This window comes from Vombatus ursinus, unplaced genomic scaffold (assembly GCF_900497805.2).
Source record: "Vombatus ursinus unplaced genomic scaffold, bare-nosed wombat genome assembly UNPS02009205.1, whole genome shotgun sequence".
Taxonomy (NCBI): Eukaryota; Metazoa; Chordata; class Mammalia; order Diprotodontia; family Vombatidae; genus Vombatus; species Vombatus ursinus.
In genome coordinates, this window is record NW_020948983.1 from 6,944,960 (window position 1) to 6,960,615 (window position 15,656).

Here is a 15,656-nt window from a genome sequence, read left to right on the forward strand (position 1 = left end):
GATAAAGAGACTTCTACAGCAAGCCGCCTATTGATTATTAATACATAAGAGATGTAATAGTAATAAAAGTAATAGTAATGTCCTGTGACATCTAAGACTCTGAGTTAAAATTCTACCTCTTGATGGAGTACGGGCCCAAACTAAGACCTTTGTCCCAATTTGGGCCCCATTTGTCCACTGGCCCTAGAAAACCCTTGGACTGTCCTTGAATTCTCCCACTTGATCTAGGTCTCTGGTGTTCCCCTGAGACCATAATTCCATCAATTAGCCTTTCATTGTGGCTACGGCCAGTCTCCTAATTCTCTGTTACCCTTAACAAAACCTAGCCCTCCTTCGTCTTACCTCCCCATGGCCCCAGGCCATTTCCCACACTTAATCCTAACTAGGCTGCATTTTCCCTTGGCTATGTGGTCCCGGTCCCAGAAGTTCCGTTCACCCCAGTTTACTGGCCACTCCCATTCAGATCTTCCTTAGACCTCTCCTTGTCACCCCAAACTAATTGGCCACTCCTAGATCCCTCCCACAATCTTTCTGTATATAAGGTCCATCTTGTCTCCATTAAGGTGCTTAGATTTTTACAGTCTAGCCAATAGTTCACAGGTGCCTGGATTCCTTAAGAGTCTGGCTAACATGGCATAATAAACTTTGTCTTTGGCTGAAAGAAAGCTTGGGTCGAATTATTTCAGGCAGGACCCATGGGTCGTGATTTTGGGGTCTCAGCACCCCTAAACCCCTAGACCTCTTCACGTTGACGGTATCTGTGTAACCTTGAGCAAGTCACTTAACCTCCCTGGGCCTCAGTCTCCTTATCTGTAAAATAGAGGCCTCTGGAGTTCCCTTTCAGCTCTGAATCAGTGATACTATGATTTAATGAAACAGCAGGTATATAATTAAAGGGAGATACATGGATAGAACTCAGGAGATAAATTAAGGTTTTAAAGAGATTTGCATAAAAGAGCATACAAAGTGCATAAAAGTGATCATTGAAGCTATAGAAATGTATAACTGAAGACTGACCTTTAGGTAATACTAATATTATTTGAGTGGGGAAGAAAGAAAAGGTGACATTATGAGTTTACATTACAGATTAATCTCAATTTCTTTTTGGATAAGCTTATTGCTAGGTAAAGGGAATATACCGTAGATGTAATATGCCTGGATTTCTGACAGGAACTTGACATATCCTCTTGAGCCTGTGGATAAGATAAGCAGATTCAGATAACTGAATAACCTGAATAAGGGAGCCCAAAGAGCAGTGAATGGATTGAATAGATTCTCCAAAGATCTGTCCTTGTTCCTGTTGTTGTTCAGTCATTTAGTCATGTCATGGACCACACAGCATATTGGGTTTTCTTGGCAAAGATACTGGAGTGGTTTGTCATTTCCTTCTCCAGTGGGTTAAGGCAGACGGGTTAAGCGACTTGCCTAGGGTCACACAGCTAGTGTCTGAAGCAAGATTTGAACTCAGGTCTTCCTGCCTCCAGGGCCAGGGCTGTGTCCACTGAGCAATCTAGCTGCCTCTTGTTTCTGTACTTTTTAATCAATGACTTGGATGGCATAAATGGCATTCTTATCAAGTTTACAAGCTGGAGAGGGTAGCTGATATATTGAGACTAAATCAGGTTCCAAAAAATTTTATCCAGTTTGAAAGAAAGCTACAAAATTGTAGTAGAACTTGGAGTTGCAGTGAATTCATGAATGATAAATAACAAGTTGTTTAAAGGAAATTAGAGAAGTTAAACATCTGTTCCATATTCCATGATGACATCACGGAAGAAAAATTATATCAGTACCTATAAAATAATCTTTGGGGCTACTGACAATATTGGATATGTGGGTCATTCTTACTCATTTTTGTTCTTGGATGGATTACAAAAAGATTCAGTGAAAAATTTCTTTAAGTATTCTAGGTTCAGACTCATAGAATGTTAGATCTGTGTTGAGTAGTTTCAGTCATGTCCAGCTCTCCATGACCCCATTTGGAGTTTTCATGGCAAAGATCCTGGAGTAGTTTGCTGTTCTTTCTCCAGCTCATTTTACAAATAAGGAACTGAGGCAAGCAGGAGAAAGTGACACCCAGGATCATACAGCTAAGATATGCCTGAAGCAGAATTTGAACTTAGGTTCTCCTGACTCCCTGGAAGGTGCTCTATCCACTGCAGCATCCAGCTGCCTCCTTAGATCTGTAAGGAGCCTTAGAAATCTAATTTCACTCCCTGCTTTAACCGAGGAGGAAATTAAAGCCAGAAAGATAAAGTGACTTTGCTCAAGGGCATAGAGATAGTGATGGAACTTTTCCTAATATATTTCAAATATAAGTATTTCATACTTTCTAAACATTCATCTATTGTCTTGAATGTAAGGCATGCCTGATACAGGTACACTGGTATATAGAAAAATACTGTACAAAACAGCAGTCTAATATCACATTCAATTAGGTTTCTTCACTGGTTCAGGGTAGTTTACTACTATAATTAATGAGAGTTAAATCTCCCAGTGTCAGCTCAAAGTGTCGTGACTAAACCAACCAAATAAAATTTCCTTATATCCTAATCTCTTCAGTAATACACTTCAAATCATGTTTTATAATTGAAGATTTGTGGAAGTGGCTAATTCCATCAATTGTATCTGAACCTCATCCCTAGGAAAAGAAGTAATTATTATAAAGAACCTTCAAGGCCCTAATCAATAGTAGGCCACACCAAGCTAACATTACATGTTTTGTTTTGGTTTCTTGTATTGTCAACTAAATTTGTGGATCAGAGGAATGTGTTGATAAAACTTAATTCAGCAAAGGATTTGATAAAACTTTCTTCAGAATTCAGCTCAAATCCCTTTTTCTGTAGGAGGCCTTTGTCAGTCCTTCCTCCTTTCCTAGTTCTTTCTTCCCTCCTCCCTCCCCCAGTGTCTTTCTTCAGAGATTCCTTTTCCTTTACACTGCATATATCTTTTATGGACACAGTTATTTGCATGTTGTCTCCCTTGAGGGCAGTAACTATGTTTTTGGCTTTCTTTGGATCCTCAGCTTTTAGCACAGTGCTTGGCACATAGTAAATGCTTGTTAAGTGCTTATTGATTGACTAAAGTCTCATGCTGTCTTTATGGAAAAGAGAGGAGATACATGGATTGCAGATTTTATACTTAGGTAGCTAGAGAATTGGTTGACCGACCAGATTCATAGAGTAGCCTGTACACTGGCCAAATACGACTCCACACTAGTTGCCTTGTCTACTACCCCACCCCAACCCCCACTCTCAGTCTCCCCACCCTTGCTTTTCAGCTGCATACCTGCTGTCTGGCTCCCTAAAACAACTCTACCTTAAGGCTGACTCAGTGATTGATGAGTCCTTGCCTGGAACCTCCATATCCTGAGAAGACCCAGACTGATTGCTCACTCTCTACTTGCACACCTGGCTCCTGGGGATGATGATAATCTACCTGAATTCATTCCTCAACGCTTATCCCATCATGTCTGCCTCATACCAGTGATTGTGCACTGGGGCTATCATACAAATCCCATTCCCCATCCCCCATTGCATACTTCTGTCCTCATCAACCCAAACCCACAATCATCCCACTCAAGTTCTACCCACCCCTTTCATTATCATTGGAATGTATACTCCATGAATAACAAACTTGCTTTCATCTTGAATCTTTTTCTTTCTCCTTCTCCTGCACCCACTGAGACTTCCTCCTGTTAACCCAGCTTTCCTGGATACTCTTTTCAGCACTGTTGACACTTTCATTCATACACCCCTCCCCAACTCAATAGCTGTTGAAGGAGAATTGGAATATTCTTTGCTCTCTATTGCTACTTCCAGACTCTACTTCTATCATTCAGTAACTTCTCTTTTGAGATTAATTCAATCCATATTTCTTTTTTCCCCCTGGTTAACAGGTCATGACTTTATTTTTTTCCCTTTTTTAAAATTAATTTATTTTTAGTTTTCAACATTCACTTCCATAAGCTTTTGAGTTTTAAGTTTTCTCCGACTCCCGCCTCAAGACTGCATGCAATCTGATATAGGCTCTACATTTACATTCCTATTAAACATATTTTCACATTAGTCATGTAAAAAATTCAGAACCAATAGGAGGAACCACAGGAAGAAGAAACAATACAAAACAGAAGAAAAAAAAAGAGCAAATAGTGTGCTTCGATCTGCATTCAGACTCAATAGTTCTTTGGATGTGGATAGCGTTTTCCATCATGAGACTTGGAGATGTCTTTAGATCCTTGCATTGCTGAGAAGAGCTAAGTCTATCAAAGTTAATCATTGCACAATGTGGCTATTACTGTGTACAACATTCTCCTGGTTCTGTTCACTTCACTCAGCATCAGTCCATACAAGTCTTTCCCGATTTTCCGAAGTCTGCTTGCTCATCATTTCTTATAGCACAATAGTATTCCATTACATTCATGTACCACAACTTGTTCAGCCGTTATCCCATTGATGGTCGTCCCCTCAATTTCCAATTCTTTCCCACCACAAAAAGAGCTGCTATAAATATTTTTGTTCATGTGAGACCTTTTCCCATTTTTATGATCTCTTTGGCATACAGCCCTAGAAGTGCTATTGCTGGGTCAAAGCGTACGCACATTTTTATAGTCCTTTGGGCATAGTTCTAAATTGCTCTCCAGAAGGTTGGACCAGTTCACAACTCCACCATTAATGCATTAGTGTTCCAATTTTCCCACATCTTCTCTGGCATTTATCATTTTCCTGTTTTGTCATGTTGGCCAATCTGATAGGTGTGATGTGGTACTGATGCAGTTTAGGGGTTCAGGGGTGCTGGGATCCCAGAATCACAACATGTGGGTCCTGCCCGAAAGAAATCGACCCACGTCTTCTTTCAGCCAAAGACAAGGTTTATTAGAACATCCATCATATTGGGCAGACTCTTAAGGAGCATGAGTAAGCAGTGGCTAGATTATAAGAATCTGAGCAGTAGCTAGATTTTAGGAATCTGAGCATCTTAATGGAGACAAGATGGACCTTATATACACAAAGACTATGGGAGGGATCTAGGAGTGGCCAAGTGGTCTATGAGGTAATAGAATTCCAGGGACCTGGACCACCTGGCCTGGGGAGAATGGAGAAATGGCCTGGGGCCATTGGGAGGTACACAATGAAAGGACAGTTGATGGGATTATAGCCTCAGGGGAAAGCCAGAGATTTGGCCTTGTGGGAAAGTCCAGGGTTTTTCCTTTCTGGGGCCCAGATCCCAACAATCAGTACCTCAGGGTTGTTTTGATTTGCATTTCTCTAATCAATAGTGATTTAGAGCATTTTTGCATATGACTATAGATGGCTTTAATTTCTTCATCTGAGAACTGTTCATATCCTTTGACCATTTATCAATTGAGGAATGACTTGTATTCCTATAAATTTGACTTAGTTCTTTGTATATTTTAGAAATGAGACCCTTATCAGAGACACTTGTATAAAAATTCTTTCCCAGTTTTCTGCTTCCCTCCTAATCTTGGTTGTGTTGGCTTTGTTTGTGCAAAACCTTTTTAAAAAATCTTCTAAAAGGGTAATAAAATTATTATTTCAATCATCTGTTTGGGTGGGAGGGGAGAATAAAGGGATGGTTCAGTTTTAAGTTCCCAAAGAGAAAAGCTTTTATTTCTCCCATCCTTTTCTAGTAAGAAAGGATTCAGGCCAATACTTGGGGAGGTTAAAAGTCACAGGACGATTTCCTTCAGATTACTGAAGACTATGCTAAGCTTCCTTGAGTTTTAAGTTTTAAAAAAATAAGTTATTTCAGCTGTTCCTCTACAGCACAAAACGTTGCGCAGAATCTCCCTTAAGAATTTAGCAGAATCCATTATTAGTCTCTATGAGCTTAGTGTGCTACCTATTGCTAAAGTGAACAAGGACCACTTATTTATCTACTGGAGGCAGCAATTCAGCAACAAACCACAATCCTTAGCGTTCAGTCTTTCAGAAAAGAAAAATCCACTGTTAGGGCAGAGCAGATCAAGTCATCTGCTTCAAGCCCTCAACCAAAGGACTAATAATACCTTTTAAATATCTTTTACTAAGTGGCACAGGACAGCGGCAGTCTCCACTTCCAAAAGACTTTTCCTGTTAGGCTACTGCCTCTCTCTGTTCTTGGGCAGGAAGGAACCAGGAAACAGGGTTCCTGAACCAGTGCTTTGATTCTAGAGTAGCAGTGTTCTCTTACTCTTTTTTTTTTTTTTGACTAGGCAGTGGGATTGAGTGACTTGCTCAGGGTCACACAGCTAGTAAGTGTTCCACCTAGCCAATCTTTGGTTTTCTTACTTTTTTTTTTTTTTTGAGTAGCAGTGTTCTCTAAGAATCTGTTAGCTGCAGCAACTAAGATGGAAAATAGGAATGTTCTTTATCAAAGGAAAGAAGCACCAAACAAATATTTATCTTGGATAAAATATGCAGAGCAAAGTCTACTAGATTTTAATTATTTCCCTTGTCCCCTGCAATCTGGTTCTATAGATCAGTAACTGGATGTGGTCCACTGTACTTTGAGAAGTTATTCAGACCAACTTTGGGACATTACAGAATAGGTCTTTCTGCATTAGAAAGATTCAGGCTTTGCTACAGATATTTAAAGAAACAATCACTACTTCCCCAGGATTATTATCCTCAGCAGAATTGTAAATGGATGACATTGTTCTTATGTCAAGTGCAAGGTGGATGGGAAGAAAGAGAGGTCTGAAATACTCTCTCTGCATAACAGTGGTTCATCCGGGAAAGCAATTTTGCTCATATGAAAAGGAAGTTTTAGAACCCTGTAGGGGTCAACACATTCATGTCCCTTGGTTTGATGTTATGGCTTCTTTGAAGTTGTTTCTTTCCTTCTATCATGGAAAGGTCCATCTTAGGTGGCATAAAGGCTGCTGGGTCCTCTGCAATTCTAGTAGCCTGAACCAGAATGATCTCCTTTGGTGATGGCTTCTGAATACCTCTGCAGGACTGGATACTGAAACTCGAGTCGGATTTCTGAAGGGTTCTTGGTCCAAAAAGGCTCCATTTTTTAGGTGAGAGTTTGTCTCTATCTCCATTTCCAGAGTCCATGCTGCTAACATCTAGGCTAGGTAAGGAAGAGAAGATCCATAAATAAACCAGACTAGGCTTTTGCTTGAGAGAAAAATGGGGTGTGCTACTCAGAGGAGACTGGGTTGAAGCAATCAATCTATCTTCTTTTGTCATTTCTCTATTTTGTAACTTCAGTTTCTGTCAGGAGGTGAGTATTGATGAGGATGGGAGCTAGACCCCAAAAAAGAAAAACCCTGGACTTTCCCACATGGCCTAATCTCTGGCGTTCCCCTGAGGCTATAATCCCATCAACTGGTCCTTTCATTGTGGCTTGACCCAGTTACCTTAATTTAGCCTAGACCTCCCTAAGTCCCTCTGCCACTTCCCACCCTTAATCCTACCTAGGCTCCATTCTCCCTTGCCCACCCCTGGAGTTCTATTACCTTATAGAACTTGGCCACTCCTAGATCCCTCCCATAGTCTTTCTGTCTGTAAGGTCCATCTTGTCTCCGTTAGCTGGCATTCTTATAATCTAGCCATGGCTCAGATTTTCACAATCTAGCCAGTAGCCCACAGATGCTTAGATTCCTTAAGAATCTAGCTAATGTGGTGAATCTTCAATAAACCTTGTTTTTGACTGAAAAAGTTTGGGTCAAATTCTTTCAGACAGGATCCCCGTGACGTGATTTTGGGATTCCAGAACCCCTAAACCTCTAGACCTCATCAGGTATCATAGTTTCATCAGGAGTCCTCTGCAATGATTGGTTATTGTGTTGAACAGAATCCCCAATTCTGAGTTGTCTTTATAATGTTGTTAATATACAAAATGTTTTCCTGATTCTGGTCACTTCACTCTGCATCAGTCCTTCTCAGGTTTTTCTGAAATAGTACCCTTCATCATTTCTTACAGTGAAATAGTATTACATTACATTCATATACCATAATTTTTTTTCACTCTAGAATTCTCATTTTATTTATAAAAACATTTTCTGTCTCCTTTTTATACTCTTCCTTCAGAATTCTAGTTGAACTTGTAAACTGTGTTGTTCTTTTGAGGATTTTCTTGTAGATACTGGAGTTATCTTCTAGATTTGTGTCTTGAGCATCTGTCTTCATTATAGCTTTTTATAGTTAGATTTTGTTTTGTTTTGTTCATTCTTCCAGCCTTATTCTTGACTTTGGAGTTTACATTAGGGGAGGCGCTAATCACTTTTGTTTTGTTTCTTTTTATTCTTTTTTTAATATACCTAATTTTTTCCCTAATTGCATGTAAAAACAAATAACATTCGTTTTTTATAATTTTGAGTTCCAAATTGTCTTCCTTCTCCTCGAGAGGTAAAGCAATTTGATATGGGTTATACGTGTGCAATCATGCAAAATATATTTCCATATTAATCATGTTTTGAGGAAAAAAAGACCCCCCCCCAAAAAAAACCAAGAAAAATAAAGTTTAAAAAAAGCGTGCTTCCAAATCATTCCCCAATTGATAAATGGTCTAAGGATAAATGGTCTTGAGTCTTGCTTGGAGTAAAGAATATATAAATGTTCTTCCCCATCTTAGGAACAACTCAGGCTGGGACCTACAGTCAGTCTTACAGTGCTCCCAAAGTAGTGTGGTCCAAGGCAAAGTGATCACTCACCTTCTGGGCTGAGCTCTGCAACTTTGTCACCTAGGTTTGGGTCTGAAGAACACAGCTGTGGGTTTGCCACTGCCACAGGTTGGAGTTCCAGTAGATTGCTGAACTTGGCTTCTGTCAACCCATTGGAAAGCTCTGCTGGCTTGGAATGACAGAACTGCAGGCTCCTTTGGTTTGGGATTTCTGCTCTCTTTATTTGGATGCAGGGTTCAAACTAGACTGGAGGCCAGAATTGAGACCCAGCTGTATTCCAAGGGTCAGAGACACATAGCTATCACTTGCTTCTGAGCTTACTTCTTGATCTGTCTACAGCCTAGCTGCCATGACCACTTGTTACTCTGGCACTTCAACCCTAGGCACAGGTCCTCCCTCAGTCTGCCCATTCTGGGATAGAACTCACCCCCTAATGTCCACACTACTCCCTTCTCTGTGTACCTATGCCAATCTAAGTGGGAATTATTCACTGTGAGGTTTTTTCTTGGATTTACCAATCAGGACTAATTCCAGATATCTGTGGAAGAGTTAGAGAGGAGAAAAGTTGGTTCCACTTCTTCCTGCTATTCTGCCATCTTGGCTCTCCCTCTTTTCAACAAGCATTTATTAAATGTCTACTACATGCCAGGCACTGTGCTAAGCCCTGGAGATACATAGGCAAAAAAACAGTCCTTACTCTCAAGGAGCTCACAATCTAATGAGGAATACAACATCAAACAACTACTTACAAACAAGATCTATACAGGAAAAACTGAAAATAATTACTGAGTGAAAGCACAGTATCACTAAGGGGGATTGGAAAAGGATTCTTGTAGGTGGGATTTTAGGTGGGACTTAGAGATGAGAAAGCGGCAACAGACACTTCAGACAAATTGACACTTCAACAAATTTAGCATGGACTGCCTTTGCCACACAGTGCTTCTTGGTTTCTTCTGTAGTGAGGCCTTTATGGCAAGTGTATCCTGTGTCTGTCAGCCCTGACTGCTGTTGGAAGAGCTAGATGCTGTCTTGTGTCTCTAATGTCATCAAGGAATTCATGATGACAAGCATAGCCTTGGCCTTCACCACTGGAGCCTTGTTCATTTGGTCACTGGAAGCTGAGGGGTTTACGGAGAAACTATTTTCTCCTTCCTCAACATTGGAAAGCTGTTGGTACTTCTGATCTGGGATGACTGGCTTTTTCCACAGAACCTTACTGCACATGTCAGATGAAGGCAGAGTAATAGGTGTGGGATGCTTCAGGAAATCATCATAACTGAATGCCTAATAATGCATTTCAGTTGGCAAAGACAACTTGCCTAGAAGCCCACCTGTTCTGTGCTCAATAGCAGGATGATGCCATGAAAGACTGTGATCCAGGTGTTTCTCTAGAATAGATATCCGGAACTCTGATTCCCACAGTAAAAGTTACCAGGACAAGGATGTCAATGAAACATTCTGCAGCTAGTGATGAGCTAGTAAAGAGTCCCAAGCAGCTCTCATGCAGCGGCTCTGCAGGCAGCTGGGTTTCTGTGAGGAGGGGAGTGGAATGGAGAGAAGGGGGTTGGGAAGAGACTATGTCCACAGACAAGAAGCTGAGACTAACAAGGCTTCAGGCCTCCATCTTTCCCTAAGCACCGAAACATGGGGCAAATCTGGGAAAAACTAAGGCCATGATGCAAGTAGTGCCAAGACTCAAACGGACCTCAGCTAGAAGTAGAGTGAAGTCTGTGCAAAAACTTTTATGTAATTCAATCCGTATTTCACCCAAATTCTTTTAGCTATCATCTACCCACCCATTCCATCGTTCCTCAGTGAGTTAAGTGCTTATCTCACAGTCATTCTCTCTTCCCCAGCTATTGGCCTCATTCTAGGGGACTTCGACACATAATGATAACTCCCTCAAACATCCTAACTTCCTAGTTCTCTGTTCTTTGCCTATGACTTACCTATTCCTCCACTCTACCTCAGCTATACACAGAGATGGTCATACCCTTAATCTTGCCATCATTCACTAGGGTTCCACTTCCATGTTCATGAACTTGGAAATTCCTTTATCTGATCGTAGTCTGTGGTTATTTTGCCTTTCCTTCTGCCTTGCAACCCTAACCCTGCTCTTATACTCACTGTGACAACCAATCCCTTCCTCCTCAATTCTTTCTCAGGCCATCATTCCTGCACTGACTATACTCTCCTGCTTTCTTCATCTTGACCCTGTGATAACCAGTTCAATTCTACTCTGTCTTGTACACTCAAGTCCCTTGCCCCCTTGCCCTATCACTGATCTTTCCCCAGCCTTGGATTACTCTACCATCTATTATCTTTGCTCCTATTCCTGTGCTGCTGAAAGAGGCTGGAGGAAATCACAAAACTATGCAGACTGGGTCCACTACACATTTATGTTGCATAATCTCAACTGGGCCCCTTACTGAGGCAAGGTAATCGTCTTACACCACACAGTGGCCTTTCCAGTTCTTTTCATCCCTCCTTAAACTTTCCATTGCTTGCCTTCCTGCTTCCCTGAAAAAAATTGAGATCTTTTACAGAGAACTCCCTTTTGTCCCTTTCTTCTCATTTCACTCATCTCACATCACTCAGATTCCTTTCCCACAGTCTCCTCCTTTATCTGTCTCACATGAAGGTGGCCCTTCTTGCCAAGGCTAACTCCTTCTTCATATGTAAGTAGTTACATTCCATCCCACCACTTTCTCAGTAATCTTCTATCTCTCCCATTCTGCTAGTGGCTTCCTTGTTCCTACACACCTATGTCTCTCTCCCCCATCCTCAAAAAACTCACTTGATCAGTCCATCCCTGATAGCTGTCTTCCTATATCTCTCCTCCTGTTTGTAGTAAACTCCTTTAAAAAGCCATCTATAATCAGTGCCTCTACTTCCTTTCCCCTTACTCTTTTCTTAACTCTATAGTCTGACTTCAGATCTCATGATTCAGCTCAAACTGCTGTCTCCAAAGTTACGGAGAGTTTCTTTATTGACAAATATGATGGTCTTTTCTCAGTTCTCATGCTTTTCTACTTCTCTACAATCTTTGATTACCCTTTTCTCTCTGATCCTCTTCTCTAGGATTTTGTAGCACTGCTGCCTCCTGGTTCTTCTCTTGCCTGATTGCTTGTCTCCATCATCTAAAAGTAACCTTTAAGGATCTGTCCTGTTTCCTTTCTCCTCTCCTTTTGTACCATGTCACTTGGTGATCTCAGCAGGTCCAGTGAATTCAGTTATCCTCTCTATTCAGATGATTTTCAAATCTATTTGTCCAGCTCTATCTCCATATTCTCGTTTCCAGTTGCCTATTAGACATTGACATCTTGAATTGGATGTCCATTAGACATCTTAAACTCAATATGTCCAAGACAGAACTCATTATCTTTTCCCCAAAACCCTTCTCTCTTCCTACCTTCCATAGTACTGTTGAGGAAATCACCATTCTGTCAGTCACCCAGACTTGCAATCTAAGTGTCATCCTCAACTCTTCACTCTTGCCCTGTGTCTACCAGTGTGTTGCCAAATCCTGTCTATTGTCTTCTCAGCTTCTCATAAACATCCTCATCTTCCCCACCATACTGCCATCTCCCTGGTACAACTCCCTCATTACCTCACATCTAGACAATTGCAGTAACCTTCTGGATGCTGCTTTAAGTCTCTCCTCACTCTGATCCTCTACTCAGCTGTCAAAATGATTTTCCTCAAATTCAAGTCTGACCACATCAGAATTTTCTCAAGTTCAAGTCTGATCCCCTTTTTAATCTCCAGATCAAATGTAAAATCTCTCTTTAGCATTTAAAGCCCTATTTATCCTGGTCTCTCTTCTTATTTTACATTCCCCTTCCAGGGACTCTAATACTTTGTGGGCTTCCTTCTAGTTTCTGACATGTAATACTCTATCTCCCTGTTCTGTGAATTTTCAATGATTGTCTCCCCCTGCCCAGAATGCTCTTTCTCCATGTCTCTTCCCCAACTTCCTTCCAGTGTCAGCTAAAATCCTACCTTCTGCAAGGAGCCTTTCCAGTTCCCCTTAATGCAGTGGCTTCCCTTCACTTTATCATGTATATATCTTGTTTGTGACTTGGATAAAAACTGAGGTGGCTTGCTTATAAAATGTAAAAATGATAGACCTCTGGAAGGAGTAGATAAAACACTAGATTAGTGATGAGAAACTCATGGAAATATATTTGTGAGTTGCATACTGATTGAACCACAAATTAACATTTTCATGTTGTATTTTTATTTGTTTTGTTAAATATTTCTCAATTACATTTTAATCTGGTTTCTACCTGACTAGGGAGTTCTATTTTCATTTATTTATTTATTTTTGGTGAGACAATCAGGGTTAAGTGACTTGCCTGGGGTCACACATCTAGTAAGTGTTAAGTGTCTGAGGCCAGATTGAAATTCGGGTCCTCCTGATTCCAGAGCTGGTGCTCTATCCACTGTGCCACCTAGCTGCCCCTGCACTGGGGAGTTTTGTAGGCTACATAGCAATTTAGGCACCTCTGCACTAGATGCACTCAGGAACCAAAGAATATTGACAGGCTAGAACATGGAACTGAATCTAGTAAGATAAAATTTAATAGTGTAAAGCCTTACAATTGAATTTTAAAAATCAATCTAAGTTTCAGATAGAGACATGGTTAGCAATTTGTCATGAGCTTCTTTGAGAGGCAAAGCTTCCAGCAATAAGGTGATAATTCCACTCTGCTTTGACCAGGTCAGATAATATCTGAAATGTTGGTTAAGTTCTGGGGATAACAGTTTAGCAGGAACATTAATAAATTGAAAAGTGTCCAGAAGAAGATAGACTGGTAAAGTGCCTTCACCCCATGTGATATGAGGATCAGTTGAAGGAGCATTTTTATCTTAGAGAAAGAAGATAGGGTTCAGTGACTTGAGCTTTTATTTTTTTATTTTTTATTATTATTATTATTTTCTTTTTTTGGCTAGGCAATGGGGTTAAGTGACTTGCCCAGGGTCACACAGCTAATAAGTGTCAAGTGTCTTAGGCCAGAATTGAACTCACGTCCTCCTGAATCCAGGGCCAGTGCTCTATCCACTGAGCCACTTGAGCTGTCTTTTAAGTAGCAGAAAGGCTATTGTGTGGAAAAGGTTCAATTTGGTTATAGGGGCAGAATCAAAAGTTATGTGTGCAAGCTGCAGAGAGACAAGTTAGAGTTGACATCTGGGGAGACTTAACAATTAGACTGTCCCCGAGAGTAGTGGATTGCCTCTGGATTTAATGAGAGTTAGCTGAAGGTAAAGAAGCAGAGGCTAGATAACCATTTATCAGGTATGTTGTAGTGGGAGATCTTTTTCAGGTTTGGATTGGATTTATATTGATCACTGAGTTCTCGCACAACTCTAAAATTCTGTGTATTTAAGGATGCATTTTATTTTTTTGTGGTCTTCTACAGTTTCATCTTGTAAATAATATGGGTCATCCCCCATTCAGAAGGGGAGTTTCTTCAGTTTTCTTTTCCCCATAGCCTGTAGGATAAGATTGAAATTCCTTAACCTAGTAGCATTTGAGCTCAGTCTAGCTTCAATGTACCATTTTGGTATTTCAGGCTGTTCCTTTGCACATATTTTGAGTTCCAGCTAAACTGTAATTTTTGCCATTTCACAGTATCTTCTTGTATCCTTCTGCTTCCAAACATTTCTCTAGACTGTTCACAGTGCTTGAGATGCTCCCCTCCATATCTCTGCCTGTTGAAATCATGCTTTTCTTCAGGGCCTCAGTTAGATACCACCCACCTTCATGGACTTCTAGCCTGATCCTCTCAGCCTCAAAAAACAAACAAATCAGATCTTTTTTCTGCAGCTCAAAGTGACCTTTCTCTTCTGAAAATTCCTTAACAGATAATCTGGATCTCTCCATTGCCCCTACATTCTTACTTGCAAGAATGCCCCTTACATCTTATTTGTCTTCACATCTTACTTGTTGGTAAGATCCTTGAAAGTAGAGACTGTTACTTTTCATTTTTTTTTCTTTGTTAAGTTGTATTGAATATTTGTGAAGCCTGTGATACTAGTGTGCCTCCTAGATACCTTTTGACCAAATTATTTAATATTATTACTATTAACAAACTATGTTCTTGCTCGACTGGAAGCTGTCTCCTGAACTCTTTATGTTCCATTTTCAACCTCTCTGTATTCCCATAGGGTGCTCTGTCCTCTTCCTCTTTTTCAGTTCTTGGAATCCTAGTCTCCATTCAGGCTCTGCTCAGTGTCAGCCATTTCTGTGAAGCCTTCATTTACCTCTCCAGTTGTTAGATGTCTCTCCTTCCTCAATTATACTTGTGAACAGGTTGTATTCTACCCAATAGAATGTAAGCTCCTTGAGGCAAGGACTGTTTCATTTATGTCTTTGTATCCTGCTGGTCTTGGAGCTAAGAAGATCTGGGTTCAAGTTTCAACTCTGATGCACTGGCGGTGTTCAAAAGTCAATCCTGTCAGGCAATCCTCTTAAAATTATAAATGCAGAAAACATGCCATTCTAAATTTCCTGATTGGGAGTATACTATTTCAGTAAAATCACTAGTTCAGTCCATGTCCCTGTCCCTAGTAGCTAGTGCAATGCCCTGTAATTTATTAAAGTAAGCACTGATTAAATGTCTACTATTGTGCTAGTTATGGATAAATGAAAAATGGAATATGGGTAGAAGAAAGGATCTAGACATCAGCTACAATATTTTCATACAAGAGTTATTTGGGAGAGCAAAATAGCACCATAAATACTCTTTTCTAATAAGATGTTTTCCATGCATGTACTGTACAAGATTACTTGAAACAGCAGCAGAGAGAACCTTGTTAGACCTTTTGATAATTACAAGAGACATAAAATATCGAGAGAGATGGTCACTAAAGGTGTTTGCCACTATTGTGGAAGATCTAATACAGAATTCAAGTTGAAGATGGATTCTCTTTTTTGTGGATGACGTGTTTGTTGCATCAAGCCCTGAACATTTCAGAATCTTTCTTGTGCTATACAGGTGCTAGTCAAATTACTAGTATT

The 15,656-nt window shown here is 40.3% G+C and overlaps 1 protein-coding gene and 1 pseudogene across 1 annotated transcript in view; one reads left to right on the forward strand and one right to left on the reverse strand.

Moving 5' to 3' along the window:
- The window catches only part of CCDC186 (coiled-coil domain containing 186), a 66,148-nt gene that overhangs the window by 9,298 nt on the left and 41,194 nt on the right, over positions 1 to 15,656 (forward strand). The gene's annotated exons all lie outside the window — the stretch shown is intronic.
- On the reverse strand, positions 6,768 to 10,432 carry LOC114035475 (annotated as a pseudogene).